The sequence below is a fragment of the Lissotriton vulgaris genome, chromosome 6 (genome assembly GCF_964263255.1).
Source record: "Lissotriton vulgaris chromosome 6, aLisVul1.2, whole genome shotgun sequence".
Taxonomy (NCBI): domain Eukaryota; kingdom Metazoa; phylum Chordata; class Amphibia; order Caudata; family Salamandridae; genus Lissotriton; species Lissotriton vulgaris.
In genome coordinates, this window is record NC_141694.1 from 1,595,363,528 (window position 1) to 1,595,384,498 (window position 20,971).

General features: G+C 43.2%; 1 protein-coding gene and 1 long non-coding RNA gene across 3 annotated transcripts in view; one reads left to right on the plus strand and one right to left on the minus strand.

Moving 5' to 3' along the window:
• Window positions 1–20,971, minus strand: part of FOXN2 (forkhead box N2) — an 86,777-nt gene that overhangs the window by 64,062 nt on the left and 1,744 nt on the right. The gene's annotated exons all lie outside the window — the stretch shown is intronic.
• Window positions 8,064–8,511, plus strand: LOC147709177 (uncharacterized). Its single transcript, XR_015296535.1, has 3 exons — window positions 8,064–8,136; window positions 8,226–8,327; window positions 8,430–8,511. It is a non-coding gene; the product is annotated as an uncharacterized LOC147709177 (long non-coding RNA).

A 20,971-nucleotide genomic window follows, 5' to 3' on the forward strand; every position in this document is an offset into this window, starting at 1 on the left:
TAGAAAGAAACTACGAACCGCGACTTCCTTCCTCATTTCTGCGGGGGTGTAATGGAAAAAACTTGAAAGAATAAAGTTGAGCGATAGGGAGGATTTGCCGCCATCGCCACCATTAAATGGGAAGGCGTAAATAGTAGGATTTCCACTAATAAACTTAATGGAGGTAATTTGACGATTGCTTGTCTGCTAAAAATTACTGTCGTTTCCCTAAAATAAAAAAAAAAACGCGAGCTCAGGTCCCCCTTCTTTAAAATAAAAAGAGCCGTCTCTTTCCTCGTTTCTCGCCACTGATCCAGGGGCTTTTTGCTCCGGTGGAGATTCAGCAAAGCTACTCTATCATGTCTACTCAAGGTAATCTGCCCTCCTAACACCAAAGAGAAGCAACTTTTAAAAGCACATTAAACCTTGGGAGAAAACTCCTCAGAGGTTACTGTCCCGTGGATAATCTATTTACAACCGGTTCAAAGACCCCGGACTTTGACAAGACAATCAAATCGGGCTGTTGGCAGGGGAGGGAAGAGAGTTCATTTAAACTGATCAGCACCACAAAGATCACCTGTTTAAATGTTAAAAGCCACTGACTTCGTCTTTATGCACTTTTATCCGGAGTGCATAACAATACGCGGCCACAAAAGAAGTCAATGGGGGTGGTTTATCAAGAACAAATGTTAATTAGCTCTAATAAAAACTGGATAGGCCTGGCCCATTGTCTTCCAACTCAGCTTTGCAATTTAACGCCCACACTTTAACTAAAAGTCGCAGCAAAAAAACACATCTACAGGCGCAGCACTTCAAGAAGCAGGTTAAATGCGTTTCCTGCATTCTGACAAAATGGTTGATAGTTTTGTAACGGAGTAGTTTCCAACACGTTTAAAACAAAAAAAAAAACAATCGAAAACAATACAAACCCTTGCTAAGAGTTAATATTATATCACTGGAGGACAGAATTGCACGGTGTAAAAATAAACCGGCTATTTTGACCGTCATTCTTTCTCCCCTGCCCTTGATATGTATACTTTACACGATATGATATGAGCACTGCAAATCCATTACAGCAGCTTTGTTACCTAGGTTACTGCTGACCGCAGCACACTGTAGCACCCACTGGAAAAGCTGTTCACAGTTCAAATACTGCAGCAGCGTAAAGTCATGGGCTCAAAAAAGACAATGCACAATTCAGTGTTGCAGCAAGAAACAAACAAGGATGACTTTTTAAAAAGTTTTGAACTATTCAGAGGTCGGTCTTCGTAAAAAAACAAACAAAAAAAAGGCAACCTGTGGAAATGTGTTAAAAGAAATAATGTTTGATTTGACTGTAAACAGCCACACCCCCTAAAAATTAAATGCCTTGGCTCTGAATCCGCTTACTCGGAAGCGCCCGTCTGGTTGAGTAGTATAATGGTAATCCAGCACAGTGGAAGTTTACCAATATAGACAAAACGTGAAATGTAGCAAAAAAAAACTTTGGGAAAAACGTCTACTTGCACCTACCAGTAGATAAAGAAAGAAAGATAACATTATCTAGCCCAGTGCTTCTCAAACTTTTGAAACCACTACCCAATTTTTAGAATGACAAATCTTTGCAACCCACCTAGCTCATATAGCCTTAGAACACTGTCCAGATTGCAAAGGAAGGGATCAATATGAGAAAAGTCAACCAACATTTAAAATCTTCAAAAAAAGGAGCTTTAGCTTGAGATGTGGATACATTTTATTTATGTATTTGAAGAGTTTTATATTGCGATGGCTAGACCCGGAGGTATCAGAGCACTTTACATGAGGATCATTAAATTATAAGTTACCAATTACATCAGTTACAAGAGCATAGTGAAATACAGGGAAAAAAAAACAATGTTTCGGTATTTCGTTGGAGGGGACACAGCGGGGAGACGGGAAGACAGGCATCAACAGCTCACTGACTTGCACCGTAGAATGTAAATACTTAAAGACTGAGCGCTGAATATTAAAATCTATGGAAAAAACAGTGGCTGTTCAAAATAGTAACTTTTCCTTCTACTACACATTCCCTACCATTACAAACCTGCAAGATTTATGTCATACATCATGGGTACTCACAAACATTTGGCCAGGGGCCACAAAGTACGGTCTGTAGTGTGACCGAGGGCCGCACTGATTCCAGCAGGGTGGTAGTATTGGGTCTGGGTGAAAAGTGTAACTGCAACAAATGATGGACGTGGAATGCTGAATGATTCAAACATTCTCCCCCAGTCAAGAGATCTGGATTAAATCCATCGTTCTTTTGCCGATCGTTTAATCTCAGACGTCCTGGATCTACCCATAGCATAAGTGGCACCAAAAAAAAAAATTGTGCTGAACTATGGATTGGCAAATTACATTTATTTCCCACAAAGAAATATGTTTTCTATGAGTAACCCCATTTCCTATGCTGTCTCACTAAAAAAGGGGCTGCCGTCTCCTCATGCCCTCCATGTAAACACTTACTTCCCCTTAAAAGAAGGGCTACAAGGCTCAATCTCAGCCCACTACATATCTGGTTGGATAGAACCAAAGCTGAGACCATAAGCCCATATATTTGTTAGATGACAAAAAGGTTTTTTGACTCAATCGATTGGGCGTACCTTCACTTGAACCCAAGAGGATATGGGTTCGGTCACAATTTTTGTAAGTGGGTGGCCCAGCTACATAATGCACCCACACTGGCAGTTAAGGTAAAAAGAGTGCTCTCCAACACGTTTAAACTGGGCTGAGGCACAAGGCAGGGATACCCGTGTTTGCCCATTATTTCCGCTGTGCCTGTTAACACTGACATGTGGGGTGCATTGCAGCACTGACAGAATGGGATTTCCTGAGGTGGCGAACAAGCCAGAAAAATATCGCATTATGTGGAAGACACATGCATTTATCTTACACACCCAGAGATACAGGTCCAAGCAGTCTGGTCAGTCATTCGTAATTTGTAAACATAGTCAGGATACCGCATTAACTGGGATAAATCAACCCAGTATCAGACTGGGAGGACCTTGTCAGAAGACTGTGACCCATCTCAAACAATCCCGACTTTGGTATATTCCCCAAGTGTTCTCTCCATTTCCATGAACTGCAAATAGCAAATATCTTTGCTAGATGCCATTACTGTCTTCCTGTCAATGGAGGCCTCCTCAATTTTTAGATTGTCCGAAGGCTCTCCCCCAGAATGGGCGAGAGCCGGCATGAGGGTATGGTGGGAGTCGAACAGGGCAAAATGGTGGGCCAGCAAGAAATGCCCCTAGGATGCCCTGGCCATCCAGCTTCCCTTTCACGGGCTAAGCGCAGTGGGAAAGTCTTGGGACAGATAGAGATGGTGTTGCCTCAGGCCAACAAGGTTAAAAAGGGAAGTGAGGTAGGGATCGGACTCTTTGTTCCATCTACTTCCTTGGTCCCCAGCCGCAGCCATTCCAGAAGCCGACGTAGACCGAGGTGCTCTCCCCCTTGTATTTTCCTCAATATCTGTAATAGTCCGCCCCTTCAGAGGCTGATCAGAGGGATTGATTCTTTCCCTCTTTTCCATTCCTTCCGTCTACCTGGGTGCCCAGTATCGTAGTCTGATGTCTATTTTCAGGAAGAGTGCCAAAGACTTGCGGAAGTCCACAAGGAGGGCAATGGTGTTAGAATAACTCTGGCGGCGGGGTGAGAGTGGCCCGCTTTAAATATTTCAAGGCCGCATGGTGTAATCCTCTTTTCTGTGGACTTCCTTTACCCCCTCGACTTGTTCAGAAGACTTTTCAAGTGCATGTTTTCAGTGTACTTTATTTTGATTGTATCAATACTGTTGCTTTTACCTGGACTTCCTTTGCAATATTGGATTTAGAGTTCAAGATTGGCGAGTGGCCAATAGCAAATTGTTGAGGTTGCAGTCTAGGCACGCTGTTATGCATCCATACATATTGCCTTGGAAGCCATACCAGGAGCTGTCAACCCCAGGTTAATCAATTCAGCCATCCCTGGAGGAGTGCACTGCTTGCTGGAATAGGGACATCAACCTATATTATTGGACAATGCCACACTGTTAAATCCCTTTGCTTTCCTCTGGTTGCCGAATTATTTAAGGGTAGCTGGGTTTCGCTTTCTGTTGCATTTTGGCTGGGGATGCGGCTGCGAATCAAGCTGCCAGGGCGCATCTGGATGCAGAATAGTGGCTAGCAAATGTTCCCTCAACTTCTTATGTGCGGCACAGGCAGCCCCCTGTATGAGCAGGCCACACAGGGATATTTATGTTCTACCTGAAGGACTAGCGCGTCAAAGACTTGTGCTCACAGCACAATGATCCCTGCATTTGAATAGTAGGGATTGTGTGAGGATGGATTGATATCATGCTCTTTTTGCCATCCTCAGTTTAAGAATTATGCTTAGATCTTTTTCAACAAGGGGTGGTGATGGACAGAGTTTCTGAATTAAGCAGAATACTCTCACCCAGTCAAGAGATCAGGGCTAGATCCAACACCGTTTTTTAGCTCACTGCACCATCCCAGCTCAGAACCTGGCTATATGCAAATTAGTCTGTTCCTGTCCCAGTGCATGATGGGAACAGGGCAAACCAAACTACCAAGCCAATTTTTACACTGGGAAGGAGACAAGCTTCCGGGGACCGGTTTCTGGCATTTCAGCCGTCGTCGGCCCGGCTTGCTTGAATCCTGATGGTGCAATGAGCAAGGGAATCACATCTGAGTATACCCTTCCACGCTTAGGGTGGACAAAATATTTAACAACAAGGGGTGGTGATGGACAGAGTTTCTGAATTAAGCAGAATAATCTCACCCAGTCCAGAGATCAGGGCTAGATCCAACACCGTTTTTTTAGCTCACTGCATCATCCCAGCTCAGAACCTGGCTATATGCAAATTAGTCTGTTTCTGTCCCAGTGCATGATGGGAACAGGGCAAACCAAACTACCAAGCCAATTCTTACACTGGGAAGGAGACAAGCTTCCGGGGACCGGTTTCTGGCATTTCAACCGTCGTCGGCCCGGCTTGCTTGAATCCTGATGGTGCAGTGAGCAAGGGACTCATGTCTGAGTATACCCTGCCACACCTATAGTGGCCAAAAACGATTCATAAAAGGGGGTGGTGATGAACAGAGTGTCTGAATTAAGCAGACCACTCTTACCCAGTCCAAAGATCAGGGCTTGATCCATCACCGTTATTTAGCTCACTGCACCATCCCAGCTCAGATTACAAGGAGCTCAGTTTACAAGGAGGTCGCAATAATGGATAGGCAGTGGAGACGCATTGCTTTCAATGAACCCCAGGTTATTAAAGCCGCTTACATCCATTTGCCAATTTGGAACACTTTTGAACAAAGTTAGGCTAAAATTTTCTGCAGGTAACGCAGTCATAATGGGATGACAGCCCACTAGCATGAGTATTTTGTCCCTGCTTGCATGGAAGAACGTATTTTTCAATTAAATGTACGGTTTCATACTGTTTTATGTAAAAATCTGAGCTTTTCGTAGTGGCGAGAGTCTGAACAGGTATGTGGCACTGTATTCAGGCATTATGACATGCTCCCTGAACCGTAGGGCTGCTGTGAAATGGTCTTTTTGTTGGGGGTTTCCTTTCTCCATTGCTGAACATCAGCTGACATAGTCTGAGGACCTTGCAAGTATGTTGTTTCTAGTTTCTGTGCAGACGAATCTTGAAGAGTGCAACTTCTTTATTAGGGCGGGAGTTCCTTGCAGTCATACTAGCTGACATTAAAATGACCTCAGATATTCATATTCTGTCTATTACGATCTCCGGAAGAGGAGAGAGAATACCCTAGTTGGTCCTTTAGGGCAGAGTGGATATATTGGCCATGCTCTAAGCTCAGCCCAGTGTCAATTCTAACTGTGAGCTCTCAATGCCTTATCAATGCTTTTTTTTTTTTAACACGGCATGAATTTACCCCATATAAGGTTCTCTTAATTTTCACTCTTGCCTCTGTATTTAAGTTTAAACCGGAGAAGATGCAAGGCCTATACATTTGTTTTTTGTAGGGTTCTAATCTGTTGATCCACGGTAAACCGGTTTATAGTTTGGTAATTTTCTTAATTAATCCACTTTGAGGTGATCACACAGCCAAGATGCTTGGCTAGTTCTTTAGTGGAACACCACCATGGTTTTTAATCACATTGAAGGGTTGTCTTCCTCACTCTGTCGCCGGATTATGCTAGTTGGATGGTACAGGATACGTGTTGAAAAATGGCCCTCTCTTAAGGGTCATCCCAAATTTATTGCCTTCCCCATCCGAACATTGTATAATTGGTTTAAAAATATTTGGCATATTTGATTTACTTGTAAAATGGCATCCTGTGTAGGGAAGTGGGTTTCTGTTGCAGTAACCCCCCCCCCCCCACTTTTTGCCTAATACCCAATGCACTTTTCCTTGGTGTGCCCTGGGTCCCTGTCAATCAGGTACCCAGGGCCTGTGTTCCTTCCCTAAAAACTGCACTAAAGCCCAAACACAATTTTCATCTCTGGCCACAGGTAAGCCCCTGGTAAGTGGTACCCTAGGTACCCAGGGCACTGTGACCAGAGAAGACCCCTAAGCGCTGCAGCACTTATTGTGCCACCCTTAGGGGCCCTGGACACTGACACACACACACTGCCTTGGCAGGCTGAGTGTCTTGGTACAGAACTAAACATCCCTGTGTGCCATGCCTACAAACACATTGCCCTGGCATACATCAGTCACCCCTCTAGCTGGGTGCACTATGCCAGTGGTGTGGGCACAGGTGCATGAGCCCTGTGCCCCTACAGTACCCATGCCATTCCTGGGTAATGTAAGTGCAGTGACGCCATTAAGAGTATATGGTGTTGGGAGGTTGTTATTACGAACTCCACAGCACCATAATGGCTACACTGAAGACTGGGAAGTTTGGTATCAAACTTCACAGCACATTAAGCCCACACTGATGCCAGTGTGGGATTTTATGTAAAATGCACTACAGAGGGCATCTTAGAGATGCCCCCTGAAACCTAACCAACTACCAGTGTCCTGACTGAGGCTGCCACACAGCAGACATGTTGCTGGACACTGGGTAGAGCGCCATCCGCTCTCCTGGACCTGCAACAATGCACATCCTGGGTGAGGTGCTAGGTCTTCTACCCCAGGATGGGCAGGGGGAGCTTCAAAGGCATGCTGCCGTTGTGAGCTTCTCCAGGCCACTTGCTGTACTCAGCAACTGGCCCCCACCGGTTCTTGCCCCCACTCTGGCTGGAAGACCGGCGGGAAAAACAAAGGAAGGGAAGGGGTTGTGCCAGCCTCTGCCAACCCCACCCCTCAGGTGGAAAAGGCGAGCTGAAGCACAACTCTGGGCTCCCGCCATCTTCAGGATGGGGTGCCCTGCTCAATCAGAGATAGGCTCCTGGCCCCCCCCCCCCCACAGTTAAGGAGCAGGATAGGGGATGTACTCACCCCAGGGCAGGGACCAATGGTCCCTGCCCTTATCCTACCTGTAACACCCCTAAATTTAGTATTAAGGGGCACCCTGAACCTTCCTTCAGCAGATCCAGATTTGAAATCAAGAAAGAAGAACAAGGACAGCCTGCGGACCAGCTGCTAACAAGAGGATGACACCAACTGACTTGGCTCTCTCTAAGAGGAAACCTAGAGTCATAATATGGTGACTTTAAGGAAAAACGGTCATTTTCTGTGTTTATCAAATGTAAAACGATAAATATAACCCCACTTGGTTTTAAAGTAAACCGTTTACCACAAAAATCTATGTCCTTTTTAAACTCTAAAAGTGACAGAATGTACCATAGAAAGATCTTTGTAAGAACAACCTCTGATGTCCTTTCTATACCTTATAAACAGCTCTGAAAGTAAAGAGAAGAGCGCGGATGGTCCCAGGCTAACGAGACTAGCGACAACATTTTAAAATAGATGTCAGGATTACCCAAGAAATGAGAAAAAGCGGTTAAATCCGATATACTTTACATGCTCGGTATGTATGAACAGGGCCTTTGGAGAATAATATCTAACAAATATAGTATATCTCTTTAATTGTAGCCTATTGCTCCATTTTCAAGGTCACTGTCAGGAGATAACTATCTGGAGCGTGTATTTAACAACGCCACTGGGAGATGACATCATTAATAGTGCACCATTGAGAATGTGCCATCAACACTTGACATAAGTAAGTGCAGTCAAGTATATTGTGATCACGTTTAGCCTTTTAAAGTATATAAAATGGCGATTGGAACCTAAATGCAATTATGATTCCAGGTCTCTGACGGCCGCGAATTGATAAAGAACGTGCCATCAGACCAACTAAGACCAAAACGTCCATAGAAATTACTAGAAGGACGTCTTTTCTTCTAATTAAAAGTAAGAATAGAGCAAAACAATCTTGAAGTAAATGCCCACGACTAGGATATACTCAAAATAGGAATTTAGCACTAACTATATGCATTCTATCTACTTTTTCAGAAAGAAGAAGTATACCTGCTTTTAATCTATTCTTGTCCTGATGAAGGTGCATCAAGTACAATAAACGCACCGAAACGCGTCGACATTTGGATTGTTTTAATGTATAAAATGTTTTTTTATTGATTCATTACATTGGTGTATTTTAATATTGAATGCATATGATAAAGTGGCGACTCTGTGATAGAAACCGTAATACGGAATTGTTAGCCAGTAGATATATATCTGTACCAGAGCACCACAGTGTAAGAATTGTAATGTGTATTTAAAAATAAATTCCTAAATATGAGCTTTTATGAAAATAAATTTTGAGTAAAAAGTACAAACATCCTAGTGTGGAGCTTAAATCTTGCCTTCTTGTCTTTGTCAATTGCAAATGAATAAAATAGCTAATAGACATGGATAGGCCTCATGGTCACCCTTTGAAGTAAACACACAGAAAGGAATCTTTTCTTTGAATACCAACTGACTTGGCCCCAGTCGTGCCGGCCTGTTGATCCTTGAACCAGCTCCTGCTAAACCCCGGTGTCTCCGGAGGACAGCAACCTGGAAAACCCCAGAGGACCTGCCTGCCTTGCTCAACTAAAAGACTGGGACTCCCATGAGCAGTGGTTCTGCTCAAAAAGCAACACCCCTGGTGCCAGCCAGGAACTGCAAATTCAGCCCACTCTGCACCCGCCGAGCCCAGCCTGTGACAGAGTGGACAAAGACCCTGAGGACGTCCCCCCCGGCGATTGTGAACTGAAATCCAGTGCCCAAGGACCTTCCTCGATGACCCAGATGATGCCTGCAGCCTCACAACCAGGGACCTCTCCAACCAAGACCAGCTGAGGGTAAGATTTCCCGACATCTAAAAACACCCCTGCACTCGGCACCCCACGGTCTCCTGTGCCCAACTCCTGGGTGCCTACCTATCCTCTAAGATCCCAACTTACCTCTCAAAGTGTTGGTCGCCCCTGAAGAATCTCCGTCCCCGAGCCTGCAGTTTTTGTTCATCTTCCAAGTTTTCCATTGAAAAACATTGAGCGCCTGACGGCTCAAAAGCACCCTGCACCCAGCCGCCGGAGTGCCCCTGGCAGTGCAACCTTAGTCCTAATCTACTTCCACATTTGCCCTGCGCAAGAGATCAGGAGCCCAGCTCCCACAGCCATGTGGCCTGCTTGCCAGCAGCCACCAACCGAAGGCCCCCTGCCTCTCATTGGATAACATTGGGCCTAACTACCTCTGCACCCGGCTGCCCCTGTGCCGCTGAGGGTGTACCAACTATACCTCTCTGACCCTGGGAGACCCCTGAGCCTATGCCCATAACCATAACTCTGCCAGTCGAGTACTTACCTAAAAGCTGATAACCCACTTTTCTTCTATAGGGTAACATTGACTGGTTTCACTTGAAAATTCTTCAAAGTGTGGAGTTTTGAAACTTTTAAATATTCATCTAAAATCAGCTGAACAACGAATTCCGATTTACTCACCTGCTATCAGGAGAGAACCCAGTGCTGCATCTTTTAGCCCAGCACTGACCCTGAAAAGTAATTTTAGCCGTACTTACCAGTAACTTAAATTTCCTTCCATAGGAATCCATTTTCTGGTTTGCACCAGAAAAGTTTCTAAGTTTCGATTTTCAAAAACTACAAATATTCTTTAAAAATAAAAATCGCCAGTATGACTTAAACACATTCTTTCATTTGTTTACTGGAGATACACCAGCGCTGGATCAAGGATCCAACACCGAGTAAGAAAAAGCATCAATAACATTACTTACCTGCTAAGTGACTTTCCTCCCATAGGATTACATTGGTGATTCTATGTGAAAAAGTTTCCAAGTGTCAACTTTTAAAATCCAATAATATTCCTTAAAAATCACTACTGTAACCAAAACGCTTTTACTTAACTGTTTACAGAAGACGTCCCAGGACTGAATCTAGGATCCAGTCCTGTGGTTAGAAAAGTAATGTATAAAGTAACTAATTGCATTTATCTAGAAATCCCCATTGAGCTCAATGTTGCATTGTGTTTAAAATTGTGTTGCCTATTGCAACAACTGTAACTATTGTAATCAAAAAGTCAATTTCCTATTTGAAACATATTTAACTAAAGTAACTAATTCTGAGAAAGTATATTTTGACACCTTGTTGGTTCTAAAATAAAACAACTATATATTTTGATACAAAACAATTGACCTAGAGTTCAGTTCTTGAGTTTGTGAGGCCATTTGCTGATTGGGTGTGTACAACAAATGCTTTACACTGTCCTCTGATACTGCCTTACTGCTCGACCAAGCTACCACTTTAGAGAGTAAGGTTATATCTAACTTTAGCCTCTGCCAAACCTCTGGAGACTGTGGACACACTGTACCTTACTTTGGTCAAGTATACATAGAGCCACTTTCTTACACATATACCCAGGGCCTGTAAATTAAAAGCTACTAGTGGGCCTGCAGCACTGATTTTGCAACCCACAGAAGTAGCCTTTCAAACCTGTCTCAGGGTTGCCACTGCAGGGCCTGTGTGTGGGCAGTTCACTGCCACTCGACTTGGCATTTAAAAGTACTTGCCAAGCTTGAAACTCCTATTTTATCAGACATAACTCACCCCAAGGTAGGCCCTAAATAGCACAAAGGGCAGGATGCTGTGTGAATGAAAGGGAGTAACTGTATTTTTTACTTGCCCCGGTAATGAAATCTAGCCTTTTCTGTTTTTCACTACTGGAAGGCATACTCCGCTCATAGGTTAGCATTGGGAATTCCTCAATACACTTTTAAGCTGAAATTCCTGATCAGAGATGAGTAGCTCTTTTATTTTCTTATGTGTGTAATGATAATGACAAATCCTCCTCTGTTAAACTTGGATTTAGCATTACTATTTTAGAAATGCCACTTTCAGAAAGTGGATACTTCTCGGTGAGCCTGCAAGTTGTCTCCAATACACGTCTGGGCAGGGTGACAGCTACACTTTGTGCATTCACTCTAGACAGCCACCAACATAGGACTGGTGGGTGTGACAGAAAACTCATCTGCATTCACCTGCAATCTGACAGCCTTCCTGGACAGGAAGGGGGCGATAGAGCAGACAGTTACACTTGAATAGGCTGTGTCATGTCCACACGCAAAGGGCTGATTAACTCCCACAGATAGCCCGGCAGTCAGGGCTGGGATGATCTTCGCCCTGCTGAGGTAAAAGACTGGACCCATCTCACTTGGACCCAAAGTGACTCCAAGGGCTTGCCTCCTGTTTTCTGAAGTCTCAGGGTAATAAAAGACTTCCTACAATTCTACTGGTGCTGCAGGACTCTGCCATCTATGAGTCATACCCTTGCCTGAGGTGACCCCTCCAATCCTAGGTCTCAGAAATGGGTTTCTGCAGCTTTTTCTACATCGACGCAGCAGCGACTTTGTGCCAATCGGAACTGACGCATCACTCTTAGACGCCGAAGCAGCGGCTGCTGAACGACCACAACTCTACAGCCAGCGTGGCTTGACGACATAGTGCTTGCATCTTACAGGGGTACATCGACAAAGCTTACATCAATGGCACGGATCTATGCCGACAACGCCTCTTCAACGTCAACGCTTTGCCCCATCCAAGATACTTTGTCAGTGGGCCCTGTCTGAGTCCTGTAGCCGGCCTGCCCTTCTACACGGTCTGCCTGAACTTTGGATTTACCCCAGGCTAGCGCCACCTCAAGTAACCTTTTAGCGTTATTGACTTTGAAGCACTATTTTTGGTTTATTCTTTAAAAATTCATAACTCTGGTTCAAATTATTAGATAGTCGATGTTTTGGTCTTCTTTTCTCAGATACATATTCTCTATATTTCTATTGTGGAGTTTTTTGTGGTGTTTTTTCATTGTGTTACTGTATGTGATTTTCACAAATACTTTACACATAGCCTCTTAAGTGGTAAGCCTGCCTGCTCTGCGCCTAGCGACTGGAAAAAAGTGGAGACGGGTGGGGGGGGGACCCAGAACAAGCAACAGCCTGGCACATCACTGAGAATGGGTTGATGGGAGATAAAGAAGCAAAACAGAGATGGGGTGGGTTGGAGGTGAAGAAGAAATAGCACCCCCATCACAGCTTTGAGCACCCCTCCTGTCCAAAAAGACCACATTCCGTGAGACAGGCCTACATCATGGAACACACACATGATCTGTGTTCACCCATGAAAATAAAAATCAGCATCCAGACATTATTACAATTGGGGAACTCAAGGCCATGGTACACATCCATCACCATGCGAGGGACTTCTCTATCACAACATGGACAAACTCAAGAAACATGTTCATGTCTAATAGTAAAGCAATAGAGCTTGCCTTGACAACAAAGTTTACATAATCCAGGAACCTGTGTAGAACCCTAGCTGTTCCCACAGTGGACTTTTTGTGACTGAAAAGCCTCAGTACAAGTTATATATATAGGACTCAGTCACCAAGAAATTCCGATATTCTGCAGAGCTGGGATGTGTACTCTGAGGCAGGTTCTAGAGACCACATGCAGGAGCGTCTTCAGCTAAGATCAAGTGTTCTTTCCTTGATGAACAAAATCACTGCCACACCTGAGCTATACCCCTTTTATCAGAAAGGAAAATGTGGTTTCATAGGGGTTACACTTATTTAGGTGCTGCAGGAAATGTCCGATACCAAACAGATGTGGAAACAGCATGTTGTGCGTTGATGGAATGTTTGAGCTGGGAAATAGTCCAGTGTTTCTTCTGGGAGTGTATTAGATATTGAGCACTAGCTTCAGGGTTTAAATCTAGGTGTGGCATTTTCAAGTGAGGAGACACATGACCAATTAAAGATCTATAAATGCTTTATATTGGGGTGGTCTTCAAGTTTATGGGCAAGGCAGCATTTTGGACTAAAAAACATTAACTATGCTTCAGTTTTGAAAGTTTGGTGAATGTGCTTTGAGATCACAGCAAGAAGGCTGGTATGCTTCAGGAATATTCTTGCTAACTTAAAAAAAATATATTTGAAGCACAAGATATATTACATTAGGTTGAAAGTGGAGATTACTTGAACAAACAGTTGTGTGTACGGTGACTGGAGAGAACACAGCATTTAAGCCTTTTTTCCTCTCTTTTGGTTGGAGTCCGGGAGGAGAGTTTGGTTTCGCTGAGAAACCTGTTCCTTTTTGGGTCTGGTGCTAGCCAAGACCTTTAGATTTTACAAAAATTATATGTATAATATACTTGCTTATAAAGGTATTCAACCAGCTCTCTTCATCCACTGATCTGTTGTGTCATTCACATTAAACCTCCTACTGCACACAAGCAGCACATCCACAGAAAAGATAGTTCCTTCCAGTGCAGGAGGTTTTATATACTTAATTATTACTTTAGTGTTGAATTTGTGTTTAGAGCTTAATGTGATGGCAGGATGCCTTCTACTAGCTCTTCACAGCACAGGACACATTTCAGCTTCATCAGTTCCTATCTCCTGCTAATGAAGGTGTAAAACCCTTTTGGACCTTCCTTTATTTTATCAATTATTGCTATTTCATATTGATGAGGGCCCGGCAGCTTCCCTAATAATAACGATTTGCAAAAACCATGACAGAACAAAACAAGAAATGCCTAAGTCAAAAGGATGGTTGCCAACACCAGACCTTGTGGCTTTGACAATGTTTGTTGAGCTGGTGGTGGGTTGGTCAGGTTTTTGGTAACTGGGTCACTGACTGGGTCTTAGAACCCATTGTTAGGAAAGATAGGTGAGGCTTCACTGCTTAAAGGGGGCGTGGTCGTTTGGAAAGAGGGGCCACTAGGAATGACTGTCAAACACACCCTGATGTGTTGCTGGCAGAAAAACAGCCCATACTCATCTGAGGAATTGGCTTGGTTCTGGGAGCGGTCATTGCTAAATACAAAAAAATTCTGAAGTTATAGACCAAACAGTATCTACAACTGTAGAACGGGCATGTCAGTCAGTCGTAATCACGGACAGACAAGTCATTTGCCCAAAAAACTCTGTAAATAAAGAACAATGGTCAGATAAGGGGTATAGGGAGGGGCGAGCAGGACTATTTTATAAAAGATAAAGACGTGGCTTTATAAGATCTTTTAAAAGGAAAAAGACAAGCAGGTTTATCACATAAAGCACATTTCAATAATTAAATAGCTGGATGAAGGCTGTGATATGTGCTATCAAAGTGTAGAATCTAAAAACGTCTTAGTAATGGCCAAGGTGGTCTGCTGCTATTTAGAAATAGTGGATTTTAAACTTTTGATTCTTGCTCTATTTCTGGCAAAGTTTAATGTTTCTTCTCATGGTCTTTGCAGTTAATCATGGCCAAATGTCCCAAATAGATCTTAAACTCACTATGTAGACTGTAGTTATTTGTTCAGTTTTGTTTCCTTACCTGGAAACTTCTTCCACATAATTACCCACTTGCAGCACTTGCGCTCGGTAGGGCACTGCCGATTTTGTCACACGAGAAAAATATCAAAGTACTGATTTAGATGGGACATTATACATTCTCAATCACTATAATACTCTGATTAAAGTACTCCATCTACGATTTATTGGGGCTACATTGACGAACATTGCTCTTGCTGTAGTGGCGATAGACAGCTGGTTGCCACTGCTGCAGTTTCATCACAGGTATGATGGTTTACGCACGAGTCCCATGCACAAGAGAGGCTAGCAGTTAACAAGCTCGCTCTGCTGCTATTTTTTGGAGGGTTAATAAGGCACCGACATTGTGTGTTCTCTTTGGCACGGCTGAAGGCAGCCACGGAGTGGGTGAGCATCAGGGAGGGAGGGTGCGCCTCGCTGATGAGTTGCTAAGCAACGTGCTCTCACATTCAGATGCCATTGGAGAAACCCACAGTTCTCCTCAGGCAGGACCACTTCGACACACTGCAGTCATCCGTAAAGGAGGCCAGCCTACATTTTGGGAACTCGCGTACCGCGGGAGAACCCAATGTAAAACCCAGCAATATGGTCAACCCCAGACCATAAAAGTACTGATGGTCGAAAGGCACATAATCAACTACAGGAAGTCCCGTTGCTCAATGGTCTGCATCATTGGCCTTCCGGCGTCAAACTGAAAAACATTTTAGTTTCCACACCCATGTATAGCCTTTTTTAACAATGAAAGTTAAGACAAACAACACTGCGAATATAGGTTAAAGAATGGGTACTTCCTCTACGGAGACATGTTAAGATACCAACCTATCACTTTAGAACACATTCAGTATAACTGGGTCTTTAAACAATGAAAGGCAGGCATTTATTTACTGCGATTTAATTTAAACAGTGCATGGGCTCAAAATGTACTTCCTAGCAAGTGGAAATGTATGGTTGACCAGTGGCCTTGTCCAAACACACCCTAAGGGTGTACCAGTCTATTAACAAGATCAGGAAATGTGATGGACTTGCATCATTGAGTCCTCAACTTCCTTTCCCTTATACCCGAGACTTCGCCCTCCTTCATCCGTCCACTACCACAAGAACACTCAGAGGAGAGGGAAGACAAGAGAAGGTAGAAGCTCCTCCGGCAGCTCCTGCTGACTCCGCGGTTTCCCATCTTCCAAGGCCCACCACTCTCAAACAACTGCTTTAAGCCACGTACTTCTTGTTTCATTGAAGCGGGCTTTCAGCCACCTTGCTGGCCTGCAGGCCTGTTCTCTGGTCCACACATGGCAGGCAAAAAGGTTTTAACAGATATGGCTAATACTCAAGACTACGCGCAGGAGTGCCCATATGTTGAATGACATGGAATGATAGTTGATAGTTCGGCTGTAAACAGAATATGCACTAAGTGTACAAATAAAATCTCACCAGAATAAATGCAAGAGTCACATTTTAAACCATCAAGCTACCCTGCATATTCTGAACATTGACTGCCTTGGCGGACGACTGTCCATGCACTGCTTTTTCTTAATTATGTACATTATGAAGAGCAACCTTTGCCTGGCTTGAACTTTATGACTTGAAATGCAGCGAGAGCCTTGCGAATTCAAAATATGAAACAAAATAATTAACATCCACTGCACCCAGGTACTGCCTTGATTATTTAGGAAGGCAAAAACAAGAAAACCCTACGGGGAAAACAAGCAACAAACTAATTACGTTAATTACTTTTAATGAATGAACTCCGCAGATGTCAATTGTACCAGGAAAGGGAAAGCAAAGAAACCGCTCTATTTATTCATAAAAAGAATACGAGGCTTTGTGAAAAATATCCAGCAGAGTGACAATATTTTTAAGGCTGGAAAAAACTTATAGTACAAGCAGAATTTTCTGTATTTACTGTGCAGCGGTCTCACTCCTTTACAATGCCACCCAGTGATCTACTACTGCGTTCCACAGTACTGCCTGTCTAGGTCTCTTCACTAGAAGAGGGCATCCCCTTTGTCACACATGGATCCATACCTCCCCATGCAAAGACCCATTTTATATGTCCATAGAACAAATCTGTTGATTTCCTATAGCGCTGTTCTGCGTAAGGATAGTTGATCAAAACGCCCTTCTCCTTTGTCATCCATCCCAAGAAGAGAGGCTGCTGAGATTGGAGGTCAGATTCGAATCCCATGCACACGGCGGCGAGCAGCCTGGATTTGATTACAATGCGACATGATGTCATGTATCCAGGACAACGGGAGCATTCTGGTCCCCGAGGGATCAAACCACCCCCCTGGCCCAAGCATCAGGCAATGCTGGTTTGCAATCCGTGGCCTCGCACTGGAAACTGTGCAGCTGCCCATCAGGATGAGAACAGGAAAACAAAAAAGGTGATTTCAATGCAAAGTACAAAATCTGAAGTCGTATCCTGAAATGGTTTGATAAAATTAACCAGTATCATTGTGCACATACATTATTAATGCCCCGGTATGGAAGTGAGGTTTTCACATCTTGCTTGCTGTGCAGTTCCTGGTCCACAAAGACAGGCCATTCTGCTCGAAACGGAGTAGAGGTTACGCGGATACTGCAACGTATTGTGTGCAGAGCGATTCACAATGTGACATCGATGAGAGGTTAAAAGGTACATAGCTTTTTAAACTGCAACATCATTAGACAGTGTGTGAAATAGCTGCCAACATACAGGTTAGTCTTATTTTGCTGTCAAATGTGGAAAAAGCGTGTCTAATTGGTTGCCTGACAGGGCAAATTCAACAACTGAAGGAGCTGAATGGCCCACATATAAGTTGGTACCAGAACCCTGATGTTCAGGCCACGGTGTGATGACAGACACCTGCACGTACAAGTCTTGGCCACTACCCACACTTCTAAAAGGCACCAACTATAAGTAAAGTATTATGTGAGGAAACTGTCAATTAGTGTATAGAAGAGAAAAGAAGCTCTTTCACACCACTGTGTCCTCGCTCAAGAGGAGTGAGTTGCCCAAAGAGATCCAAGTGTTACACTAAAAATGCTATTTATTATAGCAACTCGCTTGATGAAGATAGACCTGGATCGCAAAGAAGCTATCACATGTTCTTGTATGTCTTATCTAAGAAACAGAGAACTTGCATTTGAAATTTCGGGAAAGAATGAGCACATTTAAGAGCTTCAGGGGTGAAAATGTAAACTACTTAGGCCATAACTTGCACCTGAACCAGACCTCCAACATAAGCCCAAACTGCCCCCCTTTTGAAGATAAAGGCATATGCCCAATTGGTTATAATCTGGTGCAAATTATGAAAATTTTGAGTCCTCCCTTCAATTTTCCGTCTGTCCTCACTCAGTGAAGCAAGAAAGTTTTCAGGATGTGGGGTTGTGTGGCTTTGCACGATCATTATCACTCATCCCAAAGGTCTGAAACTATGAATGAAGTGCAAATTGCTGTGTAAAAATCACACCGTCTGGGCGCACAAAATGCTTTCGGACAGTCAGTGGCAAAAAATGAACGTTAAAATCTCCATTTATTTTTTAAAATAGAGAGAGATTGAAAAGAAGTCTTCTTTTGAGTGATCTTTGATGTTGTGTATCACGACTACTAGGGCAATAGGTCTGCAGACAAACACAATCGGTCAAGTTATTCTGATTAAGTTTAAAACAGTTGCAGAAGGGCACTTGTTACGAAAATGGTCATGGTATACAGGTGCATTAGTGCTAGAACAAATACATAAGAAAAAAAATACAATAAAACCAGGAGCCCTACATAAAAACAGGTACATGTGAGAATTTCAAGTTGGTGCCTTAAAATAGTAGCCTTTAGCATTCAATGTTTTGTCTTTCTACTCAACGTAGTAATTAGGCACTTCACAATGGCTACAACTAACCTATGTATAATCAAGACCTGCCCTAGGGCTATGAGTTCCAACACACCAAGCAGTCTTCAATATTTTTCAGACTTTCATAGCCAGGGGCAGGCATAGTTGAATCACAGCCAGACACATTCAGACTATTGCACCCTTGGGCACTTCAACAAAGGTGCTATTAATAAGTATTCATGAAGACAAGATTTCTGCAGAAAGGAGACCCCTATGGGAATCTATATCTCCCAATACATAAACAAATCTTTTGACATATGTTTTTCCTTAGACCTACCTACTACTCTCCTCTTTCAGCACACTTAAAAGTGAGAGAGCTGGGTGAAATATATTTTTCAAGATTAGGTTAATGATGTGATCCAATTCTCAAAAGAATCCAACCACGATTTTACTGCCTAATCTGAACTACGAGGAGCTCCAAGATTGCAGGGCTCTTAAACCGCCAACAAACCTTTAACTTCACCACGTAGCATTAACTTAATGAATGGTGGTGAAAAAAACCTAGTACTATGTGAATAAGATAAACCTCATATTTCAGCCATAATGCTGGCAACCCTTATTTGGAAATTACACCCACTAACCTTGTAGAAACTCCAACAATGATTTCAACATCCTTTGATGAAAACTTGAGATCTTCCCACAGGGTTGAGCTGAAGATCAGAGTTCCATAGTTTGCATGCAAAAGTAACCACAATAAAATGCAGGAAGGTAGCCTTAGCTCAGCCTGGACTTCCTACTAACTGTATTGCCAGAGTCTGTGTAGCGGGGAGAGGCACATTGGAAACTTAAAGGAGAAGTTTGTAAAAATGCCTGCTATAAATACACATATACAAAATAATATTCTCATTCAAACTTAACAAGTGCACACATAGGCAGAAGAGTTCCCCCACTTGATAAATTCATTAAATCCGCAGAACTAATATAATGAGGGAATAGGTCTGGAGTAATCCTGGAGGGAGGGAATTATTAGTATTCGTTTGAGTCACCAGAGCCAGGGACGAAAGGAGAGCAAGAAAAGTAGAAAGGAGTTCATACTAAGTAACAATCTGAGTGAGACAAGAAGTAGACGAAATCATGGTCCTTGCCATTTTTTTTAAAGTAAGGGTACGTTTCGTACCTTTTTGCCTGAGGGATTTATGTAAAAAGAAATAAATGCATAAATGTCTTCTTAAAGGGACATAAATAACACTTGCCTTAAACTATGTGCACAGCCAAGCACCCAGTAACTGGTGAAGTTTTTACTAAACGCAATTGTTAGATTGTGTCAGGTTGACCGACACCGCGGAATTAAGTACTGCCCTTCCCCCAAGCAGTCTTTTTAACCATCAGCATTACCACTTTCTTTATTGTGCTATAAAGGATGTGGCTTTGGGGTATCGGGTAGAAACTGATTAACACTAGGGTTACCGAGGTCAAAAACACAGCTGAGCCACGCAGAACCGAAGATTAATAAACTGTTCACGTAAAACGGATACGTGTCCTTAAAAAAGTATACAGGATGAATATGTACAACAACAATAGCCCTATCGGGTCACCTAAACAATAGAAACCAACGGTGGAGAGCGCAACGGAAATCAAAGAAAAATATGAGCCCAGCTGAGCACGAAAGGCAATCGGTGAGATTTGTATATCAACAAAGTTCTGCTACACGCCAAGAAACGTAAGGCTTATTTACTCCAAAAACACAATTACAAAAAGGCAACTTCTTGATTGTGAAAGTGCGCTCTAATGAAGAAAAAAAAAAAAGATATTGTAAAACTGGTTGGCATATTCTAGGTAAAAGTTTAAAAAACAAAAAGAAGTAAATATTTGCGGTAACGTCAAGCGAAATATAATGTCAGGATCAATAACAAAATATGGCACCAAGACATCCACCCATTTCCTGATTGGGTCACGTGGTGGCCAGCTTGAACATCTGACAGCACTTCTACTTAAATCTGGCACAATGGTGATGCGCCGCGCATCGAGGTAAAAGTTGGAGTTCGTCGGGTCATAGGAACACCTCATCACTGACCCGGAAGCCTCTTATGAGTTTCTTGCTTGCTGAGAGGCGGGTAAAGTAGACCATCAAAATCGGATCTAAAAATATAACAGTGCAGAAGGCACCTGGGGGAAGGCAGTTAGTCACTGTGCCATACTAGGAAGCAAGCATATTTTTTTATGAGACGTAAAGCAACGTTTGGCGTCTCTTAGCAACCCTTCCTTTGGGCAAGCCAGAATGGAAAGTCGCACGCACGAAGCAAAACCAGCGCTAAGGGTTACAGATCATAGGGGCGTTTTAGGGAAAATGCAACTTCTAATATACAACATACACAGCCTACAAGAGCACAA